This window comes from Sus scrofa, chromosome 14 (assembly GCF_054392235.1).
Source record: "Sus scrofa isolate SSC_HxYL_T2T_F1_AM1 chromosome 14, Sscrofa_HxYL_maternal_Yorkshire_Landrace_v2.0, whole genome shotgun sequence".
NCBI classification, from domain to species: Eukaryota; Metazoa; Chordata; class Mammalia; order Artiodactyla; family Suidae; genus Sus; species Sus scrofa.
Window position 1 is genome coordinate 158,493,100 of NC_139396.1, and position 15,059 is coordinate 158,508,158.

Consider the following 15,059-nt stretch of genomic DNA (forward strand, 5'->3'; position numbering starts at 1 on the left):
TCCTTTTTACTACTATGTCATACCAATGGGCAGCCTTTTCTCTCCCTCCTTCCCCCCACCCCCCTTTTTTTAAGATTTGCAAGTTTCCTACATCAGACAGCTATCACCTTTCCCATCAGAAGAGAATAAAGTTTGAAAGGGGAGATATTCTTGGCACTCCACCTCCGAGCTCTCTCCAAGGAGGACAAGGTGGAATCAGAAACCTGCCACCTGCCATCCTCCCCTCCCCCCGCCAATGACCCGTCTTGCTGGCGCCCCTTCTGACATCTCCCAAACCCCACTCCTAGCTCCCCCTTCACTCTCAGGGCCTCCCATCAAGAGCCCATCTTTCTGTATAACTGATTTACTTTGCTGTACATCTGAATATGAACACAACTTTGTGAGTCAACTCTATTCCAATAAAATTAAAAAATATATATACATTAAAACTAACGAAGAGCCTACCTTTCTTTGCCCGGATTGTGGGGATGCGCCTGCCCAGCCTTCTCCTTGCTCTGCCCTAGACTAAGTCCACTTTTATTTATTCCAGCTGCTACTCTCCCAGATCTGGCCACCCTCTCCTCACGCTTGTATTACTTCGCCAGCATCAGTACTGTCTCGTCTCACGGCCAGAAGAACCTTTCTAAACAGAAACCTGAAGCTCATCCAACCCTCTCCTCCACCCTAAAAATCCTTCAGCCACCTCCCCTTGCTTTTAGGATGAAATTCAAACTCCCCAAGAGGCAGGAGGTAGAAGACTCCTTGTAACCTGAGTCTTGCCCATCTGGCCAGCCTCAGCCCCTCTGCCACCAAAGGGCTCTGAAATTCTCCAGGCTGACTGCATCTTCTGTCTCTGCCCTCTCCTCTCCTTTCCCTTCTGGCCAGTACTGGCTACTGGTCCTTCAAGACTCCTCTGAGCATGCTCAGGAGGTCTTTTCAGAGCCCCCTACGGCATCCAAGCTGGACCCCCATGCGTGATCTCCCGACGCCCACACGGATCGGTACTCACCTGTTCTCCTCTCCGCCTCCCCCACCAGCGGGGCTCCCAGGGCTGCACTGTGCACTCTGTATTCCCAAGACCCGGCTCAGGTGTGGGGCCAGTGCAGGATGAACTCCATCAGGCCGCCCGGGGCAACGTGAGGGCCACATGCCTTTGGCGGCCTTGGCGGCAAGCCTCTCATTATTGGGATTATTGAGAAACATGGCCCTCTGAACAAGCAGATTTTCTACATAATTGAAATTCATCCCTTTGAACCCGAAATGCTTTTTAAAAGAAAAAAAAAAAAAAACTTGTTTAAAATTTTTTCTAAAACTAGCATTTGCTACTAACATTTAGCCAATACTCTCCGGTGGGTCTGGACCCTTGTCTTCAGCCGCATGTAATTATTCAGCCTATGCCCCCAGCTGTGAAACATTTTGAAAATCACTCCCGATGATTTGCTTTCTGGAACTTTTTTTTAGCTTCACCTGCGGCATGCGGAAGTTCCCAGGCTAGGGATTGAAACACCGCCGCAGAAGTGACCAGAGCCACAGCAGTGACAATGCCGGATCCTTGACCTACTGAGCCACTAGGAAACTTTGGGCTTCTTGAATTTTTTTTTGGGGGGGGGGGCGTCTTGAATTTTTAAAGTGAGCCACGAGGATGCTTCCAACACGACTATGCATATCCGACCTTAAGTGGCAGGGTCCACACCAGGCTTCATCTCTACCTTCTTGGGCCCCCCCACATGGCTGAGCTTTTATATGTACCGTTGATATCCCATCTGCCAATGACCTTCACCGTCACCTGTCCCTTCTCAGTCAACAAGGGGATAGTCCTGTGTTTGTCGCAGGCTTCTTTCCATGCTATTCGGAACAGCTGCTGAGAGGAGCACTGGAGGTGGCCAGGAAAAGCCCCATCTCAGTGTGGCTACAGGTCCGGTCTACTGTCCCCAACTGTCTCTCCATTCTCTCCATCCCTTCTGCCCCAGAACCTGGCAGGGCATCTTGTCTTTTCATTTTTTTTTTTTTTTTTTTTAAGGGCTGTGCCCACAGCATATGGAGGTTCCCAGGTTAGGGGTCTAATCAGAGCTGTTGCTGCCAGCCTATGCCAGAGCCATAGCAACACAGGATCAGAGCCGTGTCTGTGACCTACACCACAGCTCACGGCAACACCGGATCCTTAACCCACTGAGGGAGGCAAGGGATCGAACCCACAACCTCATGGTTCCTGGTCAGATTTGTTTTCACTGTGTCACGACGGGAACTCCATGGCAGGGCATTTTATAACTGTCACAACTGAGTCAGTGCTGGTGGCACAGGTCAGAAGATGGGCCACAGAGAAGCTGGATCACGTCTGCTGCATCTAAGCAGCAGCCCAGGGGCTTAAAAAACCAACCCACACACTAACCAGCCTTACCTTGTCATGCCAACTGGCCAAGTTAGGATATTGGGTATCACAGCTTAATCTAGAGTTGGTTGCCTTAAGTAAGTCAGAAATGTTTTCCTCGGAGTTTATGAACAGTTCCTTGTCATGTTCAAAATATTTGCTGGGAATTTGACTGAAATTAGACAGACCCTCAACAGTTTCAGAGAACATACACATTAGCTTTTCCATCATGGGTAATAGTGTCAAACAAAGCATCTTGGAGAACTGCATGCTGCTTGGATGTTCTCATCATAACAGCAGCTTCTGGGACGTCAGGTGTCTGATGGTTGCACATGTTCAGTTTACCGCATTTGCCCTTCAAAATAAATGTCATATTTCGACACAACCACTCCATATGCTTTCTGCAATACATTTTTTTTTTCTTTTTACTGCTGCACCTGCAGCATATGGAAGTTCCCGGGCAAGGGGTCAAATAGGAGCTGCAGCTGCAGGCCTACACCCCAGGCACAGCAACGCCAGATCCTTAACCCATTGGGCGAGGCCAGGGATCAAACCTGCATCCTCAGACGACATCGGGTTCTTAACCCGCTAAGCCACAAGAGGAAATCCTTCCCCAGTAGTCTTAAGCTTGTTCTCTGCTCAAAGCCACACGTAAAAGGGAATTTTTCCTTCTCACTGGACAGTGCTCATGGGCCAGTAAGCATTACCTTCATCACTCTTCTTTTTCTTTTTCCTTTTTTTTTTTTTTTTTTTTTGACTGTGGAAGCAATGACAACTGCTGGATCCTTAACTGCTAGACCACCAGGGAATTACCTTTAGAATAAAATAAGCAAGCTCCCCCCTCCAATTTTTTAAGTGGGTAAGACTCAGCCTGAGATGAAAACCCACCCATGATTAGAGCCTTCATTTTCAATTTCTGCACTTACTTGCAACAGGAGGAAAACTGAAATTAATTTTCCACTTTACTTCATTGGCAAACTAGTTTTCACTCTGCTGAAGTTTCACGGCTCAGTGATAAATGGCAAATCATAAGCAGCCGGCACGCTCAGCACGGGGTTGGAAGTCCCTCAACTTCATCATTATGGACCCAGACATGTACTCCCCCGACCTGAGATGAAGCCTGGGCGTGGGTCTGACCCTGCCTCAAGGACCCTTCAGGGCCATTGGAGATCGAAGGTCTTAAACCAGAAAGACCGCATGGACCTCACCAGAGATGCGCCTCTGACCCTGTGTGAGTGGCACCAGCACAGCCGTCCTTTGGAGACAGCGAGAGACCAGAGATGTCCCCGTCTGTGTACCTGCTCTGCCTTACTGCACTCAGCAGACATTTCTGCAAAGGGCCAAAGAGCAAAGCTCGTAGACTCTGCAGGGCATACAGTCAATGTCACAGCTACTCAGCTGCCACTGCAGCAAGGATACAGCTGTGGGCAACACGAAAGCCATGGGCCTGGCTGCAGCCCTCTCGGCCTTTATATGTGGGCACATATGGGCACTGACACGTGAATGTCATGTAACTTTCATGTCACTCAAGACTTTTATTTTTCCAATCACTGAAGAAGGTAAATATGTATTATATACATGATATATCTTATAATGTATCATTAAAGGTATTGTAATATAATGTAAATATATATTATATATATTATATATATATATTTGTAGCTCAGGGGTTGATCAAAACAGGCAACAAAATTTCCTTTTTTTTTTTTTTTTCTTGTGTCACACCTGCGGCATATGGATATTCCCAGGCTAGCCTACACCACAGCCACCACAACACCAGATTTGAGCCGCGTCTGCACACAGCTCACGGCAACACCAGATCCTTACCCACTGAGTGAGGGCAGGGATTGAATCCACATCGTCAGATTCACTTCCACTGAGCCACAGCGGGAACTCGCCAGGCAACAGGATTTTCTAGGACAGTATCTAGAAAATACTGTCAACCCTACAAAGCCCCAGGGAAAGTGCATCCCTCCATCTTTAGGCGTAAACTAAACCCAAACTCCAGCAGGTGATTTAAGACAGGAGCACGATGCACTGGTTTTTAACCCTGGCTCTGCTCACAGAGGTGTTCAGAGTGGACAGAAAAATTGAGTCAACGTTAGCAGAGCGGATGAAAAAGAAATCAGGAGACGTTCTGGAAGAAAGAACCTTTGAAAAGTGCACCAGGACCATAATTCCTAGCCTGCCGCGGTTCCGAAGCGGGAGCCCCCCCCCTTTAATTAATCTTAATGGCAGCGCTGCCTGCCTCTGCTTGAGGTATCGTGATGAAAATTCAGCACACATTTCATTCAAGCATCTGTGAAGCTCAAGCATCTCAGGAGCGGGTGACTCTGTGGCAATGAAATTGCAGAAAGGGAGGCTGGCCCTCGCCGGAATTCTGCGGGAACACGGGCGGGGAGTGTGGGTGTGAAATGGTAGGCAATTACATTTGATCACTGCTGCACGAGTTTCCGTGGAATTCATTACCATGTGCTCTCGGGATGGGGTTGCGGGACTGGCATTTCCATGGCCGAGATGACAACCTTCAAAGCAAACGTCCCCTCTCTGTGCTGTGGGGAAGGCAGAATGTCCGAAGGGCAGAGAGGCTTGGAGGCGACTGCCCAAGGTTACCGCCTGGAACTAGGGCTGCAAATTAAACAAGGGGATGCAGAGGAAGGAGGCCCTTGCTCCAAGTAGGGAAGGAGCCCATTGGCCGGCAGGCAGAGCCAGGGGCTGATGCTGAGATGAAGCAGCCCCTCCCCTTGGGATGCTAAGCACCCATCAACACCTCCAGGTAGGGTGCCGGAGAGAGGAGAGGTGTAAATTTGGAAGCTAAGCGAGAAAGAGCCCCGACTGAGCACTGAATTAGGAGGGGAAAGCTGTGACTAGGAAGGCCCCGCAATTACTTGGAGCTGGGATAAAACCTTAATTCCTGACAGCTGAAGAGCCGGGGTGGGGGGGGGGGACCGCCACACCCACCTAGCCCAGCTGAGGGGCTGGCTGGCTTTTCTCCCCTCTCCTTGCCAGACAGGCTGCCCCCCCCCCCGCCCACCGCTCCCGGGGAGCTGCAGGCTCAGCAGCTTCCTGCCAGTCTCGATGTGTCCAGAGGCCCTGGAGAGAGGGGAGGGGCAGAGGGACGGGACCCTACTCCTCACTGTCCTTAAGCTGTGCCAGTTGCTGTGACTTCCTAGATCCAAAGGGACTTGCCCAGCCACCTCTGCCCTCTCCCAAGCAGGTGAGGGGAGAGCACAAAGGCCGGGCCTGGGCCCAGGATGGACGTCTTTAAGGATGCTCCATGCCTGCATCTTCAGCATCACCAATGCGTCTGATCCAGGACTGGAGCATAGGAGGTGCTCTTCTGAACAGAACCCATCAGTCTCTGCTTTCTGCATGAGACGCAACCATCTGGCTCCATTAACTGGGACCTGGGCCACCCCGGGGGGGCCCAAGTGACCTTGCCGATCTGCAGGTTGCCCTACCGATCACCTGGGTGCGACATGACCTGCAGACGCTCAGCTAGGGGTGCCTGTGTCCTCCCCTCAGTTTTAACGAGTAGCACTGCGGTGGTTACAGCTGGTTCTGCTGTGGCCGTTAAGGGCCCTGCAACCCATGTGAAGGTCAGTTAACACCCAGGGAGCAAAGCCCGCCAGAGCGCCCCCATCAGGACAGGAAGCGGTTAGGAGGGTCCCTCCTTTACAAATGGATGTTACACTGCCTGCCTGGTGAAGCTGCATCTTCACACTCTACACACGTAGAAACTGTGATTCCCAGGGACGAGAGTGTTTCATCCAGTTCCATCCCCAGGGCTGCTCAGAGCGGTGGCTGGGGCAGCTGGGCTCCATCCTTGGCCCAGGAACTTCACATGCTGTGGGTGCAGCCAAAAAAAAAGAGGAGGGATCAGGAAACACATCACCCAGGGTTGAAGGGACCTCTTTCCAAAATGAGAAATTTTGATACTGTTTGGCCTTTGTCAACAACAGGATGAAACACGCTCTGCCTCCCCACCCCCATTGCTGTGGGCCTGCGAAGACGGTCAGGAGGCAGGGACCAGACCTGGGTCCTGAAGGCCAAGGCCTCAGTAGCTGCAAGGGTGACCCCATTGAGACAGCAGCAGGGACTGAGCACTCTCTGGCTCCAGGCCAAACACAAGCCACCTAAACCTAAAAGCCATCAGTGAGTAGGGGCCTGGCTCTCAGAGGGACACAGGCTGGTCCCCACAGCAGGCAGCCGGGTCCCATCAGGTTTTGGGTCCCCAGCTCCCGCCAATGCCTGGCTTACTGTCAGCGCTCCTGCCGTGTTTCCAGAACCAACGCCCTCTTGCTTAGCACGCAGGAGAACTTGGTCCCAAAGTGACTCTCCCAAGGTCTCAGAATCTGTGAGTAGCCAACGAGGGTAAGAAGTGAGACAAGCAATGATTCCAGACGTCCACACCGCCCCCCCCCGCCCCCCGCACCGTGTGCTCAAGGCCCAGGGCTAGGCTAAGGGTCTTGAATGTCATTGTCCCTGGTCCCCAAGGCCCTCTGTGAATTAGGGGTGGGGTCATCCCCACCATTCTATAGGGTGTAAGTGACTCTGTCAAGGTCCCACGGCCAGAAAGGGGCAGAGCCCACACGCCTGACCCTAAGCCGTTGAACTTCCTGCTAAGGAGACAAGATGGGCAGGCAGGGCCAACAGCCGGGGCGGGGGGGGCGGTCCTGGCACAGAAGGCCACCAAATCAGGTGTGTTCCCAACCGCCTCTCCTCCCCACTCTGCTCGAAGGGCTTCTGCACACACGCAGAGCCCTTACCGCGGACAGGAAAGGGCCTGCCTGTCACAGTCTGGAGAAGTTCGCTGATGGAAACCATAGCAACCTCTTCCATCCCACGTGGGAGTGGCCAGCCTTGCCCCACGTCCACTCTGGCAGGAAGAGTGGCTCCGCTCTTCCCTTCTCGGCCTCCCACTCGTGTGGCCCGACGACTAAGAGCCTTCAGGGGGCCCCTCCCTGCCCCAGGCATCCAAGCTAAATATGAAAATGAAGATATTTCCCTGAGGTATGTGGAAGCTCCCAGGCCAGGGATTGAACTCGCGCCGCAGCAGCAACGGGAGCCACAGCAGTGACAAATGCCAGGTCCTTCATCCACTGAGTCACCAGGGAACATCTTTCTGTTGACTCCATTGTACGTTTCAGAACAAGACTCTGACCCAAGGCCTAAAATTATATGTTTATATATAACTTTGCAACCGGTACATCAATTGACTTGCTGTCACTCTCCCTAAAAATAAGGCATGTATAGGAGCCCCAAGCTCTGCTTTTCAAAATGTCCTTCTGAATTACCATCTGGAAAACTGGCCTGTTTCCAGTGAAACGGGAAACTTCTCGCTCTTCAGTGCACGCCAGGCCCTGCCCTGGGCTGGCGTCAAGCACTTCAAAGCCCCTTGTGGTTTGAACAAATTGGAAACAGAAAACAAAGGGACGAGAAAGGAGCCCTCTCCGTGCAAGCACTCCCCCTCCAGGAGGGAAGCAAAGTCCAATCAGCCTTTGATGTGGCCCTGTGGCCACATTCCTCTTTAAAAGCTCCTGATGCTGGTCCAGCATCCTCCTGCTGCTGTTCTGAACCTCAGCTAATACAGCATCCAGATACAACGCAGCCCCATGCCAGCGAGTGTCCCTAATAGGATATTACCGGCCACGAGGCAGGTGCAGGTTAAAATCAGTTCGGCGCTTCTCTCCCTATTTCACTCCCATTTCAACATAAGGCCATTTCCCTTGCGAGGTCTCTGTTTTCCCAAACCACTTCGAGGCCATCAGTACGCATGGCCATCAAGGGTCCTGTGAGTGGACTCATCACCGGGCTGGGTGTGGAGGGTGGGTAGCCAGGCCTGGAGCCAGAATGCCTGCCTGCAAGTCCTGACTCCTCTGGCGTATTCGTAAGAGCCTGACCCCCGGTAGATTACTTCACTTCATTCTGATCCAGTTTCTTTACCTTTTAAATATTCATGAGCCCCATGCCGACGTGATGGGGTTATTGAGCAGATCAAATGGAACATCTACGCACAAAAGACAGCAAGTGACAACCGAGGTTGCGCTTTTTCTTTTTTTTTTTAAATTCAACTAATATCATTTGAGGCCCCCCATGTGTCAGGCATCGTGGTAAATGCTGGAGAGGCAACAGTGGAGAAACTGGGCTGAGCCCTTGCCCCTCAGGAGGGAAGGGGCAAAAACACGAAGAACTGCTTTTGAATCCCAGAAAGTTCTATGATGGAAACACAAGGGGCTGAAATCGAGGGTCCGGGGGGCAGCCCTGCTGGCCCAGTGGACAGGGCTGGCCTTTCTGAAGAGCCAGCTGCACGGCCAGAAGGAAGCAGCCGGCAAAGGGGCGAGGAGAAGGACCTTCTGAACAGGAGGCCGGGACCTGGGCAGAGGCAGGAAGGATGGCGGGGAGACGGAGGATCTGAAGAGGACGGAGCTGGGGCGCCGCCGCGTGGACCCGCCGCCGCGTGGATGCTGACAGAAGCACGTTGGCAGGTGTGTGGGGAACGAGCCGAGAGGGGCAAACGTGGAGGCAGAGAGACTGGGTCAGGAACACACTTCAAGGCAGGTTGTGCAGAACCTGGTGATGGAGCATTTGCAGGGAAGATGGGAAGGGAAGGAATGAGACAGGGCTTCTAGATCCCCCGCAAGGCAGGAAACAGGGGGCAGGCTGGAAGGAAATGAACCATTTCCTTCGGACGTGTCCAGACTGAGAAGCGCATTGCCTGTCCCAAGGGGCCACTGAAGGGCAGGAATGTGGGAGTCAGGCATAAAGGAGAGTCACATCCCTAGGAATGGCCGGGGGTGGGGGGACAGGGAGGAGCGGAGTCAAGGTGGGCTGGGTACAAAGGTGGAGCAGCTGAGCGGACCCAGAAGATACTGCCCGCCCTTGAAGTCAAGGAAACCAACCGCGAGGAGGTGGGGTCCTGGAGCCAAGGCCGGGGTGGAGGAGGGGCCGTCCCCTGCTGCTAGGAGGTCAAGTCACGCCAGGACAGAGGTGCTGGCGTTGTTGGCCTTGAGAAGAATGAAGGCAGAGGAGCAGGACGAGGAGTGGGGACACTGAAGAAATTTCCCTGAAGGGAGGCAGGGGACCAGAGCGGTGCCTTGAGAGAGATGTGCAATCGAGAAAGCATCTGTCTTTCCCTCTTTCTTTCCTTCTTTCTTTCTTTCTTTCTTTCTTTCTTTCTTTCTTTCTTTCTTTCTTTCTTTCCTCCTTCCTTCCTTCCTTCCTTCCTTCCTTCCTTCCTTCCTTCCTTTCTTTCTTTCTTTCTTTCTTCCTTTCCCTCTTTCTTTCTTTCTTTCTAGGGCCACACCCGCGGCACATGGAGGTTCCCAGGCTAAGGGTCCAATCAGAGCTGCAGCTGCCGGCCTCCACCACAGCCACGGCAGATCCAAATCACATCTTCAACCTACACCGCAGCTTGTGAGTGGATCCTTAACCCACTGAGCGAGGCCAGGGGTAGAGCCCGCATCCTCATGGATACTATGTCAGGTTCTTAACCCACTGAGCCACAGCAGGAATTCCAAGAAAGGATCTTTGAAGTGTGACGGGGCTGTATGCTGACAGAAATAGTCCAGAAGCGAAGAGATGAGAGGTGTGTGGGAAGGATACCAGGAGAAGCACTTGTGAGAAGGCAGCGGGGTGGGAGGAGAAGCAGAAGCAGAGTGAAGGCTTAGGCCATAGACCGAAAGATGGGCAACTCTCATGGCCAGAGAGAGAGCATCCTAGTTTCCCGCTGCTGTGGACAAGTCGCCACAACTGAGCCCTTAAAACGACACCAGTTATTATCTCATGGTTCTCTAGGTCAGAAGTTGGGCAGGACTTACCTGGGCTCTCTGTTCAAGGTCACCCAAGGCTGAGACCAAGGGGAGCTAGACACGCTCTTCCAGGCTCATTCAGGCTGGAAGAGAAAGGACGTGGCTTCTTGGGGCTGTAGGACTGAGGTTACTGGCTCTTAGCCTGGGGTTGCCCTCAGCTCCTAAGGGCCACTCGCCCCGGGGCCTCTGTATCTTCAAAGTCACACAGAGAACGTCCCCCACGTGGGAATGTCTCTGAGCTCAGCAAGGCTCTCACCCTTTGAAGAGGTCCCTGATTGGATCAGGCGCATCCAGATAATGACCTTCCTTTAGAGTCCAAGTCCACTGCTCGGTAGCCTTGGAACTCTGCCCATGGAGGGAGGAGGGGAAGATGGAGAGGGGCAGAGGCAGATGTGGGGGCATCAAGAGTGGGGAAAGTGAGATTTTGTGGCTCCCCATGTGTATTTCTTTTCTCTCTTTCTTTCTTTGTCTTTTCTAGGGCTGCATCCACAGCATAGGGAGGTTCCCTGGCCAGGGGTCAAACCGGAGCAACTGTTGCTGGCCTACACCACAGCCACAGCAACGCGGGATCCTCAATCCACTGAGTGAGGCCAGGGATCAAACCCGCGTCCTCCGGGATGCGGGCTGGGTTCGTTAACCTCTGAGCCACGACAGGATCGCCTTTTATTTTTTTCATCGTTTCCCCCAGTGTTTATTTCTAAATGCCACGTGAGGCGAGTTCCTCCGCCGAGAATGCTGGCGGAGAGAGGGTGCGGGCTTGAAGAATGAGGACAGGAGGGATGACCCAAAGGCCAGGCAGGCAGGAGCAGGGCTGGAGATGGTGCTGCGCTGGGGGGTGTGGAGGGCGGGAGCGGGTGCTGGTCCCCAGAAGAGCGCTGTGTGGCCCCCAGCGGCGACGTGCCAGCCAGACTTTGCAAAGAGGGGGGCGAAAACATCCCGGGAGCAGTTACTGGGGGTGCCGACACCGAGCAGGACCCTGTGGGGCTCCTGGGCGTGGAAGCTTTTCTGTGTCCCCTGTTTCTTGTTTGGAAGGAATAGGTTTCAGCCTCCATGACCTCCCCGGAGGGCAGGTTCAAACAGTGGCTACATCAGGGAAGGGACGGGATGCAGAGACCAGGGGGCAGCGTCAAGAAACAACGGTGCAGCCTTGGGGCAGGATTCTGCCTCCTCCTCAAGGGAGACGCAGAACAATGTCTTTGAGCTCGTCTGCTGAACAAAAACCCCCAAGAAATGGAAGATGTTAACCACGTGAGGAAGCCTCCTTCCTTCCCGAAAGAAGGGCCTCCACCTGTGATCGCCTGCACCTGTGAAACACAGATGCTCGAAGGAGACCCTGAGGCCAGATTATAGGAGGATAAGCTCTGCACACACCCTGACCCTGCCCGTGAACCGTGAACCACGGCTGTAACACTCCTCACCAAAGGCCCCGGTGGGACACAGAGTTTTTGAAGGCAGGAGCCGACAGCATCCCCCTTTGCCTGGCCAAGCAACAAAGCTGTTTTCTCCTTCACTGAGGACTCTTGTCTCTGAGCACACAGGGGTCAAGTTTCAGCAACAGTGAGAGGGGCCCGAGGACACCGCTAATTCCCAGCTCGGGTGATGGTGAAGAGACGAAAGTGATGCTTCTCTTTAGCTGGCCACCCAGCACATGGCCTGGTGGCTGTACTCATGATTCACGGGAATCCCCGTGACCTAGAGGCCCCAGCAGGCATTTAAAAGAAGGATCTCTTTTGGAGTTCTTTTTGTGGCTCTGTGGTTAGCGAACCCGACTAGTGTCCATGAGGACACGGGTTCAATCCCTGGCCTCACTCAGTGGGTTAAGGATCTGGCGTTGCCGTGAGCTGTGGTGTAGGTCACAGACGTGGATTGGAGCCCTCGTTGCTGTGGCTGTGGCGTAGCCTGGGTACCTCCATGTGCCGCTGGCATGGCTCTAAAAAGACAAAAGACCAAAAAAAGGAAGGATTTCTTTAACAGACTTGTGGTTGTCACGGGGGAGGGGAGAAGGAGTGCGCTGGACAAGGATTTTGGGTTAGGAGCTGCAAACGATTACATTTTTTTTTAATTTAAAAAAATATTTTATCGAAGTATATTTAATTTACAATGTTGTGCCAATTTCTGCTGCACAGCAAGTGATCCAGTCATTTATATATATATAAAATATATATATATATATATTTTATCTTGCATCATGGTCTATCCCAAGAGACTGGATATAGTTCCCTGTGCTATCAGTAGGATGTCATTGCAAAAAGGACAGACTGAACTTCTTTGCAGAACAGATGCTGACTCACAGACATTGAAAAACTTATGGTCTCCAGAGGAGACAGTTTGGGGGGGGTGGGGGGATGTGCCTGGACCGTGGGATGGAGATCCTGTGAAATCAGATTGTTATGATCATTATACAACTACAGATGCGATAAATTTGTTTGAGTAATAAAAGAAAATGGAGGAAAAAAAAAAACCAAAACAAAAAACAAAGAGGCAAGGCCAAGTTTCTTCTCAGAGACTAATTTAGAATTATCCAGGTCAGAGCCCTAAAGCACTACTTTAGAAAACAAAGACTAAGCCATTTCTTTGAAAAAGGCTCAAATATTAAAGTTTATTTTTTTCTAATTATGAAAGTAATAATTTACTCATGTCAAAACATGTGGAACATGCAAAAAATATAAAACTGAAATAAATATCCAAAAAAAAAAAAAAGTAGGATGTGACTGCTTACCCATAATGGGATCCAGTGAGGTCCCATTGTGTACCACAGGGAACTAACTATATCCAGTCTCTTGGGATAGACCATGATGGAAGATAATATAAGAGAGAGAAGGTGAATATATATTTATATGAATGACTGGGTCACTTGCTCTAAAGCATAAATTGGCACAACATTGTAAATCAACTACACTGGAATGAAAAAGGACATTAAAAAATAAAGGAAGTATTTCTTTAAAAAGTAAACCCAGCAAAAGCTCGCCGTGAGTGCTCCTGTTTCCCTCTGCCCAGATCACTCTCCTGCTTTATCGCAAATCCCCATTGATGCCTCATTCCCTCTCCTTTTAATTCCCGGCACACCAGGCACAGACTCAGAAGCTCCTTAGGGCAGGGACTTCATTAAGGTTGCTGTCAATCAAGTGAGCGTTATGTGCATTGTCCGCGCGCCCAGTGAACTTTATCCCCCGCCTGACTCCTTTATCTTCCCACCGAGCTGGCCCTTTCTCTAAGTTGCCGGAATCAGATGCATTTAAATGGACCCCGAGAAGTTCATATATTATTTCCCAGTTAGCGCCGTTTTATTTCAGGGTAGTATAATGTAATGCTCAACGATTTTTTAAGCACTAAAAGGAGTTACTTTAAAACTTAATTAGGAAAATTTAGAGACTTCCCGAGATTCTTACGGAATTTCTGAAAACTTTGGTATAATGCACTGAGTGTCTTGAGATGTAATTCACGTAAGTCCCGGAAAGGGTTTTTTGAGCTGCTATAAAATCGTTCTCAAGGGCACTATTTCTTAGAGTTCCATCGAACGTATTTTGCTGACAAGAAATAAGGGACCAACTGAGAACACCACGGTTCCTAGGAGACGCCAACCCAAAGGACTGTCACCCCCTGCATTCTTTGCGAAGGTCCCCAAGAATCCTTTGGGTTTTGCCAAGCTGGATACCGCCATGCTCTTTGCCATTTCTTTCACTGTCTTTTAAACTAGTGTGATCGCATTGAAAAGAAATACAAAAGTGGAACTATTTGAGTCAAAATAGAATCCTCATTAAGAAGTTGGGGTCAGAAATGCAAAGGCACTTGGAAGATGCAGCCAGCGAGCCCAACGTCCTTCTGGAGAGCCTTCTTTTAGAAGTGAGGTCGCGTGAGCAGTCACCTACCCAAGATGGGAATCCTTCCTATGCGCCCCCACAAGGGGCTCCCACAACCTCCCTGCAACCTCAGGGGCAGGTGGGACTCACCTGGGTGACTTGCTCTCTTAGGAAAGCTACTCCAGAGCCCTGGGACCTGAGTCACCCAGAGACGGCGCAGGTGGGAACCTGACCTCTGGGGCTGTGCTGCTCCTGCTGCAGAAACCAGGCAGCTGCGTGGGGCGATCCCCTGATGCTCAGCCACAGGGAAGCGTCCAAAGCCTCAGGGACACCCTGCACCCTGGGAGGTGGCCAGAGGGAGGAGGCGGGGCCTGAAAAGTGAATGTGCTCTCACGCCCCATCATGAACATTCCATTCAAACCGGGCAAATGAGGCATCCTTTTCCCTTCCTGGCTTAAAGGAAGAAGCCAGCCTCTGCCTCCAGGATGGGGATGAGGAAGGGGGACCTGGCACCAGGACCTGGTTCCCAGGGTTGACCCTCTATCCACAGGCAGCCCAGGACCGTTCACCACCACTGACTAGAAAGGGACACATCATCCTGGGGTTGGGGGGAGGGGCTGAGGACCCCAGGCTGTATCACCCCGAGACCTCAGACCTCTGCCTACCAAAACACATGGGCACCTAGCATGTGGTAACAGCACAGGTGGTCAGGCTGGTGCACGCCTGGCTGGAGAGCCAGCACCAAGAACCTGAGTCCCTCAGGGGAAGACCTCGAGGTGGCAACCCCGACATCCTCAAATGGCCTCTGAGGAGCTCCCTGGCCCTGGTTCTCAGCAGCCTCAGCTCCAGAAATAACCCCATAGCAAATGTGGAACTTCAAGGCCCCTTCAAGGAGATGGAACTCAAAGCCTCTGGCCAAGACAGGAAGGACCAGATGCTTATCATCATGCCACCCATCTCGTTGTAACGCCCCTCCCCCAGCTGGAGCAGCCTGTCCTGCTCCTGCCCCTACAAGGAAAGGCATGTGGCCCACTCCTTACCCTGCCCCTGTAGCGGCCTTATATGCCCCTGAGCAACCAGCAAGTGTATCTAAGATCCTTC

At 51.8% G+C, this 15,059-nt stretch overlaps 1 protein-coding gene and 1 long non-coding RNA gene across 10 annotated transcripts in view; both read right to left on the reverse strand.

Moving 5' to 3' along the window:
- C14H10orf90 (chromosome 14 C10orf90 homolog) overlaps positions 1-15,059 on the reverse strand; it is a 235,829-nt gene that overhangs the window by 127,333 nt on the left and 93,437 nt on the right. The window contains exon 1 of one of the 9 annotated variants that reach the window (XM_084995866.1): positions 989-1,388. The exons of 5 other annotated variants lie outside the window; for them this stretch is intronic. The gene's annotated coding sequence lies outside the window, so the exon portion shown is untranslated. Of the gene's footprint in view, positions 1-444; positions 598-988; positions 1,389-15,059 lie in introns of those variants that run through there. 3 more of the 9 variants (XM_084995863.1, XM_084995869.1, XM_084995865.1) reach the window with 3 other exon arrangements.
- LOC110256631 (uncharacterized) lies at positions 8,391-14,300 on the reverse strand. The gene is made up of 3 exons (XR_002338403.2): positions 14,109-14,300; positions 10,168-10,241; positions 8,391-8,920 (listed from the first exon to the last, which is right to left on the reverse strand). It is a non-coding gene; the product is annotated as an uncharacterized LOC110256631 (long non-coding RNA).